Source organism: Dermacentor silvarum, chromosome 7, assembly GCF_013339745.2.
Source record: "Dermacentor silvarum isolate Dsil-2018 chromosome 7, BIME_Dsil_1.4, whole genome shotgun sequence".
NCBI lineage: Eukaryota > Metazoa > Arthropoda > Arachnida > Ixodida > Ixodidae > Dermacentor > Dermacentor silvarum.
This window is the reverse complement of record NC_051160.1, coordinates 74,159,914-74,176,518: the sequence shown is the minus strand read 5'-3', so window position 1 is coordinate 74,176,518 and position 16,605 is coordinate 74,159,914. Positions and strand designations below refer to the sequence as shown.

The following is a 16,605-nucleotide window of genomic DNA, read 5'->3' as shown; positions in this document are numbered from 1 at the left end:
GGATAAGGTCCCGTGCCATGTCGTGTTCAAACAGCGCCGACTGGCACGAGACCGCCCAGGTTCCACACCCACACTGTGGCGGTTTAGAACAGCATAGATGACGAGTGCGTGCTGCTTACAGGAGCGGTTGCTACCAACTTTTCTTGTTGTGTGGCCGTGTCTCCGTGTTTAGCTCCAACAGGAGTAGTTGAATGTAATCTGTGGGTTCCTAGTCGTCCCCAGATATTGCACAGTGCTGAAATGTCATGTATTCAGCATCGGTCTCACTTGAGCTACGCTGCTGTTCAGCAACTGCGAGCAATGTGTCCCTGCTTCCCGCACTTTACTCAGCAATCGTTGCTGGAAAGGCGTTGGCGCTTTTCCTCCGCTGATAGTGTGGCCCGGCAATCACGCGTCACAAGTCGTAGGATGCCGCAGGGAGGACACGTAATCTGTCCAGGCATTGAAGTGGCACTTGGCAATGAAGACCATGCTGCCAGTGCTAGGTCGGACGTTGTATGAGGCAGTGTCAAGATGTCTGCTACCTTGTGGTTTGCTGACGAACTCCCTGAAGTGGGTTTCTCGTGTGACAGTCCAATCTCCTCCGTACTTTCCACTTCAACTTGAAGGAACTTCAGAAATGCCTTCACTTGCTCTTTTCTCGATTGCACTGCAGAGTCCGCGACACCTGGTTCTGTCTTCGTGCGCTTACGGTACAGGATCGCCAGGTCCTCTGGCAATGAGTGCGTCCGCTCTCGGTTCAAAACAACCCGGTACTCTGCAGATGGCATGCCAAGGCTGTCCAAACAGCCCGTCCTGATTTCGATCTACTCATATAGGTCTGGCAGCCTTGATATTTGTGATGATTACTCGATCGGTTCAGTGGCAAGCAGGCTATGTGGTCGTCGATGAGGACATCCTTTTGGCCACACCGTTCAGTGAACACTTTGACGGCAATATCATAGTTCGCTTCAGTCAAGTCTATTCCTTCGATGGCCCGCTTAGCAGCGCTGTCCAAGTAAGTCTTCAAGTGCTTAAACTTTTCAATGTTAGTGAGATCGGGGTACGTGTGAATGGTCGCCTCGTAGTGCTCCCAAAAGCCCTGCCACTCACGGTTCTCACCGCTAAGGACTGGTACTTGAAGCTTCGGCAAGGCGACTCGTAGGACCGTTACTCGCGGCCTAGTGGGCTCGGCTAGGGTTTCGCCGATGATCTCCAAGTCAGCAGCTCGCATGGTTTGCTGGACCCATAAATAGGCCCCGCATGCCTGCACTGGTTGCCTTAGATGACGGCAGGACCTGCCGATGCACGTGTCTTCAGCGCGAACCGAACCCAACTGACGGCGCTGGTGATTTTCTCCCGTAATGCATAGCGCCTTTAATTTTTTCTTCAAACTCCTCACCGCCAAGGAGATCGGCGATCTGCTTTCCAGTTCGGCGAGAGCTTAGCATTTGTCGCGAAGCCCGTCGATGATTTCCTGCAGGTCGGCGGATGATGGTTGAGTGCCTTGCAGGAGGATCTCGCTGGCCACGGAAATGAGTCTGGCAGTGAAATCACCAAGCAGAGGCCTGGGTGTCTGCGCAACTCCTCCATCCTCGGTACAGTATCAGATGTGCAGGATGCCGGCCTTTTCCCAGGTTTTCTGCACCAATAGAGAAGAGACCAACACCCGTTTGCTCTGATCGAACACTCCTTCCTTCTTTTTTTTTATCACGTGTTCACGAGCAGCCCCGCTCGCCGCCCGCTCCGGCCTCGTCTTCCCTGGTTGCCTTGTGCGACGCATGGCGTTTCCCGCCATTGTGCTCCCGCGGTTGACTCAACAACTTTGCCATTCCGGAATAAACGTTTTTATCGTTATTTAGGCGGGGCAAAGCTTTGTTAAACCATGGTTTTTGTCTGTTTACCTGGATAGTAGTTTTAGGAATTAGCGTGCATATTAGTTCGCTTAGTTCCTGCTTAAACGAAAGCCAGTGTTTCTGAACAGAGCAATGGTAAAAATTGTCCTCAAATGTCGGTAAAAAGGTACAACGTTCATTATTTATGGCATCATAATCCCTTATCGTATAACCCTTATCCTTATCGTAACCCTGACCCTTATCGTATAAGGTGAGTGAGTGAAATAACTTTATTTGGGTCCATAGAAGATGCAGGGGAGACCCCGCGTCACCCGGCTAGTCCCACGTAGGGACCGCCAAACCGAGCCTAACGGCCAGATCGCTGGCACTCTGGACAGCCAGGGTTTGGTCGTTGAGTTCGGTGCTGCCCAAGAGCGCAGCCCACCTATCCTTTCTGAAGGCGGAGCCGATGGCTTCACACTGCCACAACACATGGTCCAATGTTGCCGTTAGTCCACAGGCAGGGCAGTCCGCACTGGGATACCTTTCAGGGTATATAGCATGAAGAACCGCGAGCGTAGTATACGCACGGGCTTGTAAAAGACGAAGGGCCACCGGCGGAGCCCTCCATAAGGCAGGGTGCGGGAGCGGGAATACCCGTCTTGACAGACAGTAATGTTTGGTGATATCATTATACGTGAGCAAGCGTTCCCCGCATGGTAGGGGGACTACGGAGGTCCAAGGATGGGTCTGGTATCTCCCGTGCTCCGTTCGATGATCTGATGCTTTATCAGCTTCATGGCGTCCTATGTCGAGAGGCCGGCTCTGATTGGCAGTAGGGCAAGAACAGAAATCTACATAAATAACCTTATAATCAGTAATTTCTTAGAGACAGTGAATCAAAGACAGGCTATCGGGATGGGTTGTCAATATTGAATTTCAATATGTTAGAGAAATCGCAAGTGACACGCGTTGGCTGAATTACTAACTGCCATTAGGTTATAGTTGAGGGAAACATCAATAACATATGTATCATATGTTGTGTTGGCTGTTGCAGCTTCTTCACTCCAATAATTACAAGGAAAATTGAAATCGTCAAAGAGAACGACATTGGATCTAGGATATGCCAAGGTAAACTGGTTTAGACTAATATTAGGTGCGCGATAAAACTTAGCATTGTTATAAAGCGGCTTATAGCAAACACCCAATAATACAGACTGCTGTAAAGCTTGAAATAATACCCATAAAATTTCTAAGTGAGAGTCCATGTTAATTACAGAACGAGGTAATTGTTTACTGGCTGCAATGAGAACACCGCCCACGGGAGTGCCTTTGCGGTCTTTCCGATAGACATTGCAGTTCGGTAAATCGGCGAGTACTTCTGCATCGGCAATATCACTTGATAGTCACGTTTCGGTTAGTATCAGATTACTGCTATCTGCAGACTTGACAAGATGAGACAGGTTTGGGTAGGAAACTTCAAATGTTAGTGAAGATTGCGGAAAAAAATAGGTTAGCTTTTGGTCTAGGGTGAAAACTGGTGATAACCGCTTGACGCCGATATGGTTACTACTCGATTTCTTGCACTGTTTTTGAGGCTTTATTGAATAGACAGCGTTTCGAGCTGTGTGCAGTTTTTTGTAGCGTAGGGAAAATGGAGCAGATTTCTGTATTGCAAATTTGACCACGTGACTTCTGGCGTTCTGAACCCTGCGTGAAAAATCCTCACCTATGCTTCGGTCGTTCCTTTCAACTTACGTCCCTTTCAAAGGATCCTCTCTTTTGTTTTGTGGAACGCAAATTTCGCTATTGTCGGCCTACATCTCCCGCCTGTGTGGCGGCCTAAGCATTGAACACGCTCGATTTCTTTGGGGTTAATATCTATACCCAAGGGGTCACGGCAATGTCGAATGATTATTTGCTAAGATTCGGCACACGATTCATATGGCTTAGCGTCTGGGAGGCCGTAGAGATTGTTACGTCGCGACGTGTTTTCGGCATCATCTAAACGTGCCTCAATATCATCTGTTAGGCATGCTGTATGAACGGTGTTATTTTTGATAAGTTCTAGTTCTGCCTGGAGGGATGGCAGAGAATGATAATGTTTTTCAATATCGACCATTCTCTTAGTTAGGTAAGATATGGTTTGATATGATGTTAATAGTTGGTTCTTTAGTCCCTGAACTTAGCTTATTAGCCTTGAATTGGCTTTGGAAAGCTTTTGTAGTTCCACGAGAATCGGATCAGGGCCGCGGTTTTACTACGTCACCCGATAATAAAACTAACAACAACTCATTAACATGGGCACACTCAACAACGGTCGCACAGCAGCAACGTGGCTCGGTAGATGCCGCAAGAAGTAATTACTACTCTTCTTAGTGAAGAGGGATTGTGATACACCAACCTGCATAGCAAGAAGTAGCGGGTTTGTAGGGGACGACACGAAACAGTCACCAAGCCCACGAAGCTCTGCCGACAGTTGCAGCTTATTTATAGTTGGCAGCGTAGCTGATGTTGGTGTTGATGGCGCTGTCCATCCTCCATCCAAGGCCAGGCTCAGCGGTAGTGGCGACAGGAAGCCAGATAGCGGCGGGTTGAAGCTTGACACGTTGACGATTGTTAAGTGGATAGTGGGTGGAGCAAAGTCGTAGCACAGCAATCTACAGTCCGGCGACGTGTCAGCAAACGCAGTCACAGCGGCAGCAAGGAGCAGATGAGCAGCAATATCACGTACTTGATAGCCACGTTTCGATTAGTATCAGATTACTGCTATTTGAAGACTTGACAAGATGAGACAGGTTTTGGTAGGAAACTTCAAATGTTAGTGAAGATTACGGAAAAAGATTTCCTGCAATTTACAGAAGACAGTCAATCATTTGGCTTCCCCATCTAATCACCCTTACCAATCTACTCGAAGCCGTCCGGAATAAAGCAGCCCTGTTCTTTTGTTCGTCCTAGACGCGAGTTAAAAGCGTTTCATCTCTGCGGGACACAACATGCCGCCACTCGCAATATTCAGAAAATTCCCTAGATTATCTTTTTTTTTTCACGCACTGCATCACAGCAACACATCATATGTTCGGTCGCATATTTTACCGCCCCCTCATACTTTACGTAGTATCGATCATGCCTAGAAAGTTAACCCTATTTTCTGCCGCATGAAAAAGCACCACAATTTGGCGTTAACCTTGCCAATAAAATAACTGAATGAATAACACTACAGAATTGGCACGATAACACAATCTTCTTTATTTCATAAAGCATTGCTAACGTATCTAGGATCCTAGCACTTTCAGTGTCAAAATCTTCTCTCCCAGAGCCTGCGAGGCGGCGAAGAGGCAACACCTCGACGTCCCCACGTGGGAGGCCTAGGCGCAGCCACCACCTCTTGCTGGTTTCAATAAAGTTTATTCAGTCAGTCAGAGCAGTTATTCGCATCCGCTATTTTGCTCTGTCTTTGTTCAGTGTGCATTGTTAACAGCGAAGGTGTCTGCGTGTCCATCATCAGATCTGTGTGGCCATCATCACATGCGTGTCCGTCATCAGATCTGCGTGTGAAAAACTCAGCAGAAAAACTGATGCACAATCGTTCATTCTGTGCAAAATCATATGCGTCTCATCACTTGAATATAGATTTTCAGTAGATTAGTTATCAATCGGCACGATTTTCAAAATCAGTAGACTCTCAGGTAGAAAATAAGGGTTTCTCAAAGATTTGCGCTGTGCCCCCCACGTCGGCCACGTGTACGCTTGCATCGCCCTCTGTTTGTCGTCGTTCCAAGCACTTGCGTGCCTAGTTTCCTTCAGCTCTCGCGGAGTGGCTGTCTCGTCACGCTTGTCTTAAAACCCCTCAATGTCTAAAAGTAGCGCCAACCTCTTCCCTCCTCCTCCGCTCCACGGTACCGCTCGGCGCGTCCAGCGCGATCTCAACAGTGCCGCCGCGTATGTCGACCGTGCCGTAGCAGACGACTGCTAACGCGCTACGAGAGGAAATGCGCGGAAAACTCCGATCGCGCATAGAGCACTTTCGTTCCATCATCATCATCATCATCATCATCATCATCATCATCATCATCATCATCATCATCATCGTCGTCATCATCATCATCATCAGCCTATATTATTATGTCCACTGCAGGATAAAGGCCTCTCCCTGCGATCTCCAATTACCCCTTTCTTGCACTAGCGTATTCCAACTTGCGCCTGCAAATTTCCTAACTTCATCATCCCATCTGGTTTTCTGCCGACCTCGACTGCGCTTCCCTTCTCTTGGTATCCATTCTGTAACCCTAATGGTCCATCGGTTATCCATCCTACGCATAACATGGACTACCCAGCTCCATTTCTTCCGCTTAATGTCAACTAGAATATCGGCTATCCCCGTTTCTTCTCTGATCCACACCGCTCTCTTCCTGTCTCTTAACGTTAGTCCTAAGATTTTTCGTTTCATCGCTCTTTGTGCGGTCCTTAACTTGTTCTCGAGCTTCTTTGTTAACCTCCAAGTTTCTGCCCCATATGTTAGCACGGGTAGAATGCAATGATTGTGCACTTTTCTTTTCAACGACAGTGGTAAGCTCCCAGTCAGGATTTGTTAATGCCTGCCGTATGCACTCCAACCCAATTTTATTCTTCTGTAAATTTCTTTATCGTGATCAGGGTCCCCTGTGAGTAATTGACCTAGATCATTGTACTTTCGTTCCACTGGGTCGTAAATGACCCGCCGGGGTGGCTCACTTAGATAAGGCGTTGCGCGGCTGAGCACGAGGTTGCGGGATTGTATCCCGGCCGCGGCGGCCGTATTTCGCTGGCGGCGAAATGCAAAAACGCCCGTGTGCTTGCGCTGTAGTGCACTTTAAAGAACCCCAGGAACCTCAGGGAACGGAGGAGGGTGGTGCGACAGGAGGCGGCGAGAAGGAAACGCCGGCGTGAGCGCGGTGTCCGCAAGATCTAAGAATGGCGCTACTTTTCGAAGGTAAGGGGGCTTTAGCTTGTTTACTGTCTAGCACGTGTCTAGTTTCCTCTGGCTCCTTGAGGTGGAGGTAGTGTTCCGGGCGAATGTATGCCGCAGATCAAGGCCACTGATCAAAATAATTGTGTTTGCGCGTGTGCCTTTCTTCGGGATGACCGCCGTCGCCACTTAAGCGAGATAAAATTTCGTCGTAGTGTTTATATAAATTCTATGTCACCCCTATGACGTGTGCTGAGCTTCTTCGCTGGTAATCCACCTTCACAGCAGTGGGCTGGCACGTGATTTTTTAAGGAATGTTTACCTTGTTACTATGTTTCACTACTTACTGCACCAAAGTGCTGTATTAACCACCTGCAGTGACCCTTTGTTTGCGAAAGTTGTGTTCTGCGTTATGTTCCCTGTGTAGTGAAGCAGACGCGCCTGGTGTTTTCGGCAGGAGCTCAAGGACGACGATGACGACCCGTTATGTGTTTAAATCTTGAACAATCCCCCGCAGTGGATGGGTGCCATCAGATAAGGAATAGCATACCATACCATACCATACCATACCAGAGATCTCGGGCTGTTCCCTCTGCTGCTAGCTGCTCCTAGACTGGACTGAAAAATATTTAAATAAATCTCAATACATTTGGTGGAGATGCTCGGTAACGTACGAGTGCGGAGCTCCCGGGTGTCTTGAGGGATCCCAGCAAACTCCACCAACTGTAGTAAAATTATCCAGAGGCTCCAGACGCCTTCGCGCCGTTGACGTAGTCGTACTGTGTCACTATACAAGAGGTGCGCACTGGTCGCGCGCCCAGGGTTTATTTATTTATTTATTCATTTACAATACCCCTAAGGGTTCTCATGCGAGGGTATTACATAGGGTCCTGCGAGAGACCCAAACTCCTGCATAAGAAATACAGCACTGGTGCTCTAAATACAACCAACATTACATTGTTTACAGCAGAAACATGAGATATAAACATAAAATATTAAAAAGTTACCTAAAATAGATATGTAATGGGGCTATTTGCAGAAATTCTTACAGCAACCAGGCACTTGTTACACAGTATTTTGATATGCACACAACATAAGAATGAGCAATAACTGCATGATCGGCTAGCTCTAACCGTTTTTTTTTTTTTCAACAAATCTTGGAAAGATTGTAGGTTAACTTCAGTAGCTGTGCGTGATGGTAATTTATTCGGTTAAATTATTGTGCGAGGAATAAATGCTCCTGCGTAAAGAGATGAGTGGCATGTTATGCGCTTTACTTTGTTATCGTTGTCACGGTCCGGGAAGATTGCAAGGGCTGGTGAAAAGCAGTCATTGTGAAGCGCAGAAGGGCGGTACAGTTTACGAAATAAGGTTAGGCGAGCGAAGTGGCGTCGACGTGACAGTGGTTCTAACTGGGCACGTTGTTTTAGTGCTGTGGCCCGGCTGAAGCGTCAATAATCTGAATAGATAAAGCGAACAGCGCCGCTTTGCAGGGATTCAATTTTGTTGACGTATGATTGACCGGGATCCCATGATGGCGGAAGCATATTCAATTTTTGGCCGGATCCGCATGATATAAGCTAGTTTATTTCAGTGTGAAGGTGCGTGTTTGAGGTAACGTTTAAAAAGACGGAAGGCTAGGTTAGGTGATGCTAAGACGGTGTTACTATGGTGAGGCCAAGTTAAGCCAGACTGAAGATGAACGCCAAGGTACTTGTAAGCTGATGTAAGTTCTACGTTAGCATCTTTGAGAAAGTAGGGTGTAGTAAGACGAGTGTAATTGTTGATAAACGACATTAGCTTTGCTTTAGACGCATTTAGACATTAGCCACGAGGAACGCCAGGCAGTCACCGCATCAAGCTTAATATGTAGGGAAATGCAGTCAGCATCATTACTATATGATTACGATATATAACGCAATCTTCTGAGAACAATTCAATTAGAGATGAGAAACATTTCGAACATCATTAATAAAAATTAAGAAAAGTAGGGGACCAAGTACACTGCCCTGGAGGACACCATATGTTACGGCAACAGAAGAAGAGTTATAGCCATTAGCACAGGTGAATTGTTGTCGGTTGGAGAGGAACTCTTTAATCCATGCAAGAACTTTAGCTGAATATTCAACTTATTTAATTTGATTAGAAGCATGTGTTCAAGAACGCAATCAAATGCTTTACGGAAATCAAGAAACACTGCATCAATTTGAATGCGTCAATTGCGGAAAATATATCGTAAGTAAATTCGGCGAGTTGGGTGTCGCATGAATAACCCTTTTGAAAACTGTGCTGGTATTTGAAAAGGTTATCATGCTCTTCTATGTAATTTATGACTTGTGTATGTATGACGCAGTCGAGAAGTTTACATATGTTGCTAGTTCATGAGATAGGACGATAGTTAAGTGGAATAGAGCGATCGCCAGATTTAAAAATTGGTTTGGTCTTGCTATTCGCCAATCATGAGGAATAATTCCAGATTATATAGACTGTGAAAACAGGGCTGATAACACTTCATAAAGGTTTAGAGGAGCGTTTTTAAGTATCTCATTGTTGAAACCAGGGTGATCAGAGGTAGTAGCAATTTTGAGGTTATTCAGCATGGCAAAAATACCAGACGCACTGATGACAACTTCTGACATGGAAATGTTAGACAATGGCTGACATATTGGCTAAGTGATGTTTTCATTGGTAAACACTGATGAAAGTGCGTCGTTAAAGAGCTTCGAACACTCAGTTTGAGTCACCGGTTTACGGTCAACATTAAAAACTACTATATCTGGATGGAAACGCGGATTTATGATGCGCCAGAGTCTAGAGAATTATTGTTTAATATGGTAGACAGGTCGTTACTAAAGAAATGATGAAGAGTAGTTTTAAGCAGCGACTGATACTCTTTATCGCAATTCCTATACTTATTCCACGATGACGCAGCATCGATGGCGGTACAAATGTTTTTTAACCGCGAAGCTGTTTAAGCCGGGCGTAATGTGTCTGCTGAATCCCCCCCCCCCCCAAAAAAAAAGAAAAAAAAAAACCCTCGCCGAGCGATGAGGGCGTCGCCATGGCAACCGGGCGCAGCTGGTGTGACGTCATCATCACCGCCGCCGAGCCGCGCCTAGCGATGACGTCGATTCGCAACACTTGTGCCCGCACCCGCCCACCCACTGGTGTATAGCTATACCTAGCTGCACCGAGCTCTTCTCTGCCGCGCCAAGCCGTGACGTCATTGCGCACCACGTGATCGACTCCGCCAATAGCTACTCGTGTCGCCTCGCCAAAAAAGGCGGCGATGCGAGTAGCTGTAAATGAAGGCTGACCACCGTGTCGCGGATTCGAGGTTGGTGTCGCCATGGGTAGACCCAAGAAAGTACGCACTCCTGAAGAAGAAGCTGTGCAAAGACGGCCTCTCCAAGGCATGTCGGAAAAACAATCATCGACGGAGAGCGAATGCAGAATACCGGGCTAACGAGGAAGCAAAACGACGTCGACGAGCCGAGGATGACCCCGAGTAACTCGAAAGAAGACAGCGGGAATACAGGTGGAACGAGAGAAAATTCTGCTCCGCTGTGCCTTTAGCCTTGCAACAGCAATACCATGCAAAGCTAGCCGCCGTCTTTTTTTTTTCTATTATTAAGACGACGAAGACGATGAGTGTACCAAGTAGCATTTTTATGATATCCGAGAGTGATGGTTGGCACATACCTATCAATAAGGTTAGTCAATATGGCTTCAAGTGACAGCCAGTTTAGCTGAATTAGGCGAGAAGAATAATGGGCCAGGAAGTTCTCAGAAAAGGCGTGTTGCTCGGAGGTAATCATCCCATAATTAGCTTACTGGTAGTTTTCTTTTAACTGAATGGATGAGTGATGCACCCTGTAACAACGTCGTGATCAGATACACAATTTATATGCAATATATCATTCAAATGTCTGGGTTATTTCTTAGGAAAAGATCAAGGATATTTGCCGTGGCAGTGGAGCGACGCGTAGGACTAGTAATAAGTTCAGCAGGGGAAAAATCTAAGCAGGACTGAAGAAACGTGTTGGTTTCGTTATCACTGGAAATAACACAAAGAGTGAGCGAACGAATATTTGGAAAATTAAAGACACGACACACGAGAAAAAAGAGTTATGAAGAATCACATGTAAGTCACATAGTATTCCATGAAATTCACAAGAAAATCTATCAGACATATTGGGTGGTCGGTAGAAAGCGCCAATAATATAATCAGTAACTCCCAACTTGCACCGTATTCATACACATTCAAGGAGAGTAGCCACAGCGAGGGAAACAGCAGATATTTCTTTCGTTGTGCCTACAAAGAAGCCACCCCCTTTTATATTTGTTTTTGTCGCAGCGAAAAAAGCGAAATTCAGATTTAATGAGACGAATGCTATCATCCGAAATAGAATTATCGAGCCACGCTTCAGTTAACGCGGGAAGTGAAACGCACGTAGACCCCACAAGTGAAGAAAGTGCGACAGATTTAGAAGGAACACTTCTAGTGTTTGTGAACAGAAAATTTGTACTACTCTTTGAACTAGGATGCACATTAGGTGAAAATGACAGAGTAGCGGGAGAAGATGACTTAAGTGTCGCCAGGGGTCAAACTGTGGTGGGATGGCGAGCTGGCACGACACGGCTACCCGCGACATCCCACACATAAATATCATTATTGATATGCAGTTTGTCCACTTTAGACGCACGTGACCTCCTTTTTTTAAATTCATCGAGAAAATTGAAAAAGCTGGCGGCGTTTATCACGAACGGCTTGCGAATAGTCATGACTGATGCTGAAATGGGTATTCGACAGCTTGCGGCCTTTACTTAAAATAGATTCGAGTTCTTTATTGTTGAAGAATTTCGCTCTAATGAGGCGCTTTTTCTCAGTTGAAAAACAGCCCACACGGTGTGCCATTGCAACGGAAGCCACCATGACACCAAGTTTATCGCGGAAGAAGTCATTCGCAAGTCACTATGAACTTTCCCAGCTTTCGGATTTGTCAGCATGGGAAACACCATAGAACAAAACATTTGATCTTCGCGACCGGTTTTCTAGGTTGTCAATTTTGTTAATGATGCTATAAATTCCACTTCCGAGATGTGCTGGGGCATCAGACGATGAAGTAGATTAAAATTTAGTTTCAAGTTCCTGAACACGTTTGGTCTGACCAAACGTGCCAGGTCCGTTTTGAGCGCGGCGTGCATATTTAAAACTTTCTTTTCGAGAAGACTCAAAATTCGAGAAGACTTGCGCTGCTGGCTTCAAGATGCCTTACAGCCTCGGCCACACCATATAACTTCTCTTCTTGAGCGTTTGTGATAGGTCCAGGGTTTTCCTCAAAATCGCGGCTCAGAAGCAACAAAAGCAAAACAAACAAAAGCAGTGCATTACCGTTTGAAAGCATTGGGTGGCCACGGCATTGCCAGAACGCAAGCATCATTGTTGCGGTAATAGCGAATTTGATAATAACTGACCTGTACAAAAGCATTCGGTCAGCGTCGAACAAATATGGCAGTGTCATGGCCCGAAACCTCGTCCAAAGTGTTTCCAGAGACATGGAGGTTGATTGCCTGCAAATAGAACAACACGCAGTGGACGCACCGTCAGCGGTCCGTGCAATCAGCTCGGAAGTGGATTCAGGCGAGAGTTCCGAATGCCCAAATAAAAACTAAATTATGTAGCCGTGACTAGCCCATGACGCAGCACAATGAAGGATTTCTCGTTTATATGAAACTGTTTATATTAACTGTCTCATTAATGTGCGATCACTAGAAACTCGCTTGTTAAATTAAAAGGCCCGCATCATCATAAACTGCCCACATGCATACACATGGACTGCAAGTAACGTTGTATTCATAATTTAAGCCTCATACGGAAAGAGTGAGTTTGTTGTATTATTTCCTCCTTCATTTGAGAGCGCGTAACAGACCACACGAAGTGCGTGTTCTCAAACAGAGGCCATAATAACATTTACAAAAACTAGGCTAACAAACCACTTCTTGTACAGGAACATGATGCCTTCATTAAGATTCACTCACTATAGCAAGTAGAAGCAGGAAATAGTGTTTTCTTAAGCCACAACCCCTAAGGAACAACTCCCTGACGGTGTTTCGACGTCGAGGCTTTGTTCGTCGGCGTTTGTTCATCGGGGCTTTTTGGACATCGGGGCATTGTTCCTGAAAACGGCGGTCGTCAGGAACAATGTGACGCCAGGGCTGAAGTTTGCTCAATGTAGAGAAATCCCTGCCAAATCTCATGTCAAATCAATGCGCTGCGTCCGAAGTAGCTATTAAAACAAGAAAACTGCCCAATGTCGGCCTGCGCCGCAAGAAGCCGACTGGAGCCGCCGTCGAAAATACATCGTCCACTTGTTCCTCATGGTTGGACGGAGCACTGCATACCCCATCGGTCTTAGCAGTATTATAGTACAAACTTTATTATAAAACAAATATATGAGTGCAGTTTCTCTGATTGGGTGCTAGAAAGATTGATGACAAACCGGCCAAGAAAGAAGAGAAGTTGAAATGTGTAACCTAAATAACCACACATATTTGCTCACAAAACAGAAAACAGGCTATCAGGACAAAAAATAAAATTTTAGGTTGTACAATAAATTTACAGCATTCGAAACCAGTCAGAGTAGTCTGACTGGTTGTTCAACAGGCTCCTTACTCTCTTAATTTGGCCCCTTGCGACTGCTAGCTGCTTCCCAAAATCAAGAGGCCATTGAAAGGAGCGCGATTTCAGACAAGAGAGGACATTATGACTGCGATGACAGCTGAGCTAAACTTCATTCCGAAAGAGGCCTCCTTGGAATGCTTCCAATAATAGTAGCACCGCTGGGACATGTGTGTGCAGTCCCAAGGAGGACTACTCTTAGGGTGATTAGGTTTCCAACGCTACAGTTATGCCAGTTTTTTTTTCTTCTGCCAAAGGTCGGATACTTTTCTAACAGACGTCATATTTGCAAAATATAACTTCCCCCACACTATCTTATTTCTCCTTTATTAAGCGGTATTTGTATTACAGACAAATTATTGTACATTGGTGTACTATTCAACTATGGGTAATACTGGGAAGCCAAGTGAACTACAAGCATGTTATGGGACTTACAACCGCTTCTTATGATTTCTGGTACAGCCGGTACAAGACAGGAACACAATCTAGGTGTATTGCAGGTTGAGCACCTATATAACTCTAATTTCTGCCAAATGTGATAAAATATGAGAAACCACAAGTTATTTTGCAAAACTTCCTCAACAAGTCAAAAAGAAAACAGCTACAGAAGTTCAGCTAGAGAAATTCAGAGGAAAGTCTCGTAATGCGTAGCATTCTGTGGCTCGACCCGTACCATTCTTTTCGCCATGTTTAGCCTAGTTGTGATTTTCTTTCCTTGTAGGTCCAACGCAAATTTCAAGTAGGCCCACCCGCAAATTAAGGTTGGCGCTTCCCCATAGCACTTCCATATTCATGTTGGCCCACGCCATCTTCCCCAAATTTAGGAAAACCCACTCACTAATACAAGTTAATGAACACTAAATTTCAAGTTTGGCCACCCCCAAATTTAGGTTAGCCGTCCCCAAACTTTAAGTAGGCACACCCCAAATGGAGGAGTGTGTGCTAAAATTTCCAGTTGGTAGTGCAACTTGAAATTTGAGGGTGTACCGACATAAATTCAGGAGTGGGCCAACTTGATTTACTGGTGGGTCAACTAAAATTTGGGGATGGGCTAACATAAATTTGAGGGTGGGCCTACTTCAAATTTGGGTGTGAATCAACTTAAATTTGGAGGTGCGCCAACATATACTTAGGGGTGGACCAACTTAAACTTGGGAGTGGGACAACTTGAAATTGGGAGTCGGTCAAGTTGAAAATTTGAGGTGAGGGAACTGAACTTTCTGGGTGTACTTGTGCATACTTAGAAAACTCCAGTGTAGTTTCTGCATACTTTTTTCTTTGATGCAGACGTCTGAATGGTTGTTTCACGAACGAAACCGGTAGGTTAGAAAGCACTGTAATTGCCTGTCGTTCTTGGTTCGACATTACAAGCCGCCTGATGCTTCGCAAGGTACGGAAAGCAATTGAAGGAGCACTGCGCCAGCACAAGGAGAAAGGCAAGCACTCCTTTGTTCGCGTTTTCTCGTACGGCGCCGAACGAATTTTGCGCTATGAAGCGAAATTTTCTGAGTCACCGAAACAACCCTCTTTACTGTTGCTCTTTATTGGATGTACCTTTGTGATCTCCAATGGTCGTGGTTTTCAAGTTAGAGCTGAGCAGTCAAAGAGACCTCGCTGCGAATCGAGCTGCCACGCAATGTGTACGAAGGCCCTTACGTGCCGCGCGCTCTGGTACTTCCGCAAATAATGATTCTCATGTGCATCAAATTGAGAATAGGGAATGCTGATGAATGTTGACTTCCAGCGTCCAATTTTATGAAGCTAGTTTTCCTGCAATAGGCATTTTACAGAACCAAGAAGACAGGAAGTAAATAAAAGGTTCAACAATCTAAACCATCAATGCCTCATGTACAAGAGAGTGATAAATTTATGGGTGAAACTTACTTAGCTATAGGAAACTGATAAGTATTTTCAGACAGCTGTTGAGAAAGCAACATTACCAAAGGTGTTACTTTATATCACCATCATTATCAGATTAATTTTATGTCTTCAATGTGATGTGACAAATCACATTGATGTACGTCGTGGCGAATGAGTCTAAATACTGACAAATCCAAAGCCATTTCTTTGAGCCGCAACCACTCAAATTCTCTTTTTACTTATTTGGTTAAAAACAATGCGTGGTTAGGCATTAATTTAAAACGAAACCTTTCGTGGTCAACTCGCATAAAAATTTGCTGGCGGTTTAGCTCTGGCTAAGTACGAACTATTCTGCGCTAGCACTGTTAACCTTGGCTTTCCATAGTTTCTCTTGGCTTATCCTTTCAGTGGAAGTTCGTATGGTGGTGAGTTGGTTCCGCCCATGCCAATCTGTGCCTTGCGATTGCCAAGGAATATTGATGCATAATGGAATATGCGTTCACCGCATCCAATGGCTGTGAGGCCGTCTAGTATGGCAGAGTGCGCGATGTTGTCGAAGGCTTTTTCGATGTCGAGGGCAAGGAGTAAGTTGTTGAGGCTACCTGGAGGTGGGTTGAGCACCTCCTCTTTGAGCAATAAGAATATGTCCTGGGCAGACATCCCTCGCCTGAATCCGTACATAGATGTTGGTAGCAGCCCCCGTTCTTCTGTGTATTGTTCGAGGCGAGTGAGTACGACTTTTTCAAACATTTTGCCCATACAGGATGTTAGTGATATTGGTCGCAGCTGGTCAAGGCTTCTCCGCTTTCCTGGTTTCGGTATTAGTACGATCTGGGCCATTGTCCACTCAGTGGGTAGTTTTCCACCCGGTGTCCATATTTCTTGATTGAAGTGGTCCGTGATGGCTTGTAATGTGTCAGTGCTAAGGTTCCGTATCATGGCGTTTGTAATACCATCCAATCCGGGTGCTGTATTCTTTTTGAAGCTTTGCGCCGCTGCATACACCTCTGCGAAGGTGATGGGTGCGTCCAGCTCGTGGTTAGGTGTTCCTGTGTATTCTTGACTAGTTAATGAATTTCCGTCCCGCTTGCGTTCTCCTGTGTACCGTTGTTTCAGCTCTTGTATTAAATGATCATGGTCCCCTTGAAATGGCTGGTGAGCTCATCACAGACACTCACAACGTGGTCTTGGGAGGCACGACTTTCCGAGCTGGCACTGGGAAGCCAACTGGCGACCCTGGACCAGGCCCGGCGAGCCACCGCGGCCAGTGGGGCTCCACAAGAGGGCTCCACCCGAGAATA

The 16,605-nt window shown here is 45.8% G+C and overlaps 1 protein-coding gene across 2 annotated transcripts in view; it reads left to right on the top strand.

The window, feature by feature from the left end:
• LOC125946804 (phospholipase A1-like) overlaps positions 1-16,605 on the top strand; it is a 380,678-nt gene that overhangs the window by 92,828 nt on the left and 271,245 nt on the right. The gene's annotated exons all lie outside the window — the stretch shown is intronic.